The sequence below is a fragment of the Macadamia integrifolia genome, chromosome 5 (genome assembly GCF_013358625.1).
Source record: "Macadamia integrifolia cultivar HAES 741 chromosome 5, SCU_Mint_v3, whole genome shotgun sequence".
NCBI lineage: Eukaryota > Viridiplantae > Streptophyta > Magnoliopsida > Proteales > Proteaceae > Macadamia > Macadamia integrifolia.
In genome coordinates, this window is record NC_056561.1 from 32669923 (window position 1) to 32672732 (window position 2810).

Here is a 2810-nt window from a genome sequence, read left to right on the forward strand (position 1 = left end):
TGGCCCACCGGTTGTGCCCGAAGCCCCCCTTCCCTCTCAGGTGGGTGCCCACAGGCGGGTAGGGGCCCACCGGTTGCACCCACAGGTCTTGGCGGGAAAAACGCTGTTTCTTCTCAACTTCCTCTATTATTTGGGGATTCAAATTGGGCTTTTTCCAACCCATTCTTCACACCTTCAAGGTCTTATAGGATGGGTTTAACTTAGATCTAGGTTAGATTCAAGTGATGGGAAACCATCATACCTTCTTTGCTCAAGAACAACCTCAACCCTTCCAAATCACTTCAAACCCACAATGCTTCTTCCACCTTGTCAATATCTCTTCAAATCCTTCAAGATCAACACATAAATCATCTATTAAACCTTAGATTCATCATTTCGAAGGGGATTTACAAGATCTCAAGAAACCCTACTCGAATCAAGGGTTTAAGCTTGAGTATGGTGAATGTTCAAGAAACCCAACTTTGCTTACCTCTAAATGTAGATCTAGAGTTGAAGATCACTCTTCCAGCGCCGGAATGGGAAGATCAAGCTTCGGCACCGCTGAAATCCCTCTTTTCTTCCTCTTCCTTCTCTTCCTTTCTTCTTCCCTTTCTTTTCTCTCTCCTCTTTACTCTTCTCACCAACATATGGGTGTCATAAATGAAAAGAAAATAAAGTCATAAATGCTATATATATAATTCCTAAATAAGTGAATAGTGCACAAGGATGGGTCACTCAGGTGGGTGGGTGCACCCACCTGTCCGCCCACCTGAGGGCCAAAACTTGGGATTTTGATCGAGTTCGGGCCTCGGGGCGAACCCCACCCCTGGCATACGATGTAGCATACGTACATACCTTAAAATACGGCTATAATACCTGCTTTATCCGTACATGGCCTTATGGTAGGTGCATGTACACGGCTTGGGCATTCCCGTCTCTTTCTGGCACTGGCTCGGACTTGTCGAGCTAGTCCGAGCCAGCCGGTGTTTAAGGTCACCCTTGCCATCATAACACATAAGGAACCCGCTCTAACTCCCTCTGGTTCGGTTCCTGCATGGTTAAACCGGTTCAACCGCGAAATCAGACAGGGTTTAAGAAGCAGGGTATTACAACCATACCGTACGAAGAGTTGCTCTTTGAACTCATGCCAAGTAATTAGTTCGTTGTTTCTTTCTTCTTTGAGAAGTTGATACCATAATTGGGTATCTCCCTTAAGATTCCAAGAGGCCAATGGAACTCTTTCCTCTTCTGGGGTTCGATGACAATCAAAAAATTGATCAGCTCTACAAACCCAACCGGTGGGGTCATCTTCCCCATTGTATTTTGGAAAATCTAGCTTAACAACCTTGGGCATCAAGGCACCTGATGTCGTCGACCCATTGAACTTTCCTATAGATGGTCTACCCCCTTGACGTTGGGATTGGTGGTGTGAGCTTTCTCCTTGATCTCTGCTCCCATTCGCGAGGTCGAGTTTAGTGTTGATAGCAGCGAACATTTGTTACATTGATTCCATCATTTCTTGGAACTTTCGATCTTGCGCAGTAGAAATGTTCCCCATCTCAGCTTCTAGATGATCAAGGCGTTGGTCAGCCATCCTGGGCTCTGATACCACTCTGTTACGTGTACTGTTGCTCGAACGGGTGATCCTTGTGTGCGTGTTCAAATCTTCGATACTCTCCCAAGCCAAATAGGACAGCTCACGAGTTTGTCCCTTGTTCCTGTGTCTACCTATGGTGGAAGATAAAAGAAGATAAAAACACACGTGGTTTCTTTTAGGGAACAACCAATCCTCTAATGATAATTTTCTGGATTAAAATTCGATGATCCCATTACTGATAAAAAAGACTTATATAGATTACAGCCAACATTTGAATCTTAGCCAGACTAAGCTGTTTAACCACTTCCTCCAATATAGCGTTACAACGTTTGACTAATAACCTACTTCCTAAAGAATCGGTCTTCCTAAACAAAAGGCTAACTGCATAACCTCAACTACTTGGACTCTTTCTACCATGAACTAATTACTCCTACTTTATTGCTACGATGACTAGGCCACCTTATGAGACACGTAACAACAATCTGTAGTACATGTCTGAAAAGATGACCAGACTCCATTTGGCCAGAGTATGTCACCAAACATGGTGAAAAAGTTCATGAGTTCTTCAAAACGGCATTCTTAAATGGTGACCTTATGGAGGAGGTGTACATGGATCATCTTGAAGGATTTTTATCCAAAAAAGGAAATCATTTGGTCTGTAAGCTTAAGAGATCCATAGATAGATTAAAATAAACTTATTGATAAAGGTACTTAAATTTTTTGAATAGACGATCACTTCCTTCATTTTGTGAAGAATCGTGTTGATCAATATATTTATATTAAGACCAAGGGTATCTATTTTGTTATTTTTGTATATATATGGATAAAATTCTCTTTGCAAGCAATGATCTAAGGCTGTTGCATGAGATAAAATAATTCCTCACAAATAAATTTGATATGAAAGACATGTGCATGAAGTGTTTTATGTTAAGCCAAAAAGAATATATCAAGAAAATATTTGAATAGTTTAGGATGAGGCATTGTTGATCAAGTGTAGCACCAATCTTTAATGGGCGATAAGCTTAGCTTGGAACAATGTCCAATGAATAAATTGTACGCAAAAAAACTCTTACACACATTGTAGGCAGTTGGATGTATGCATAAATTTGCACAATGTGGACCTCACCTTTGCTGTGGAAATTCAAGGAGATTTTAGAAGAATTCTAGAATGCAATATTGGAAAGAAGTGAAGAAAGTGTTGAGATATCTTTAGGGCACTAAGTACCACATGTAA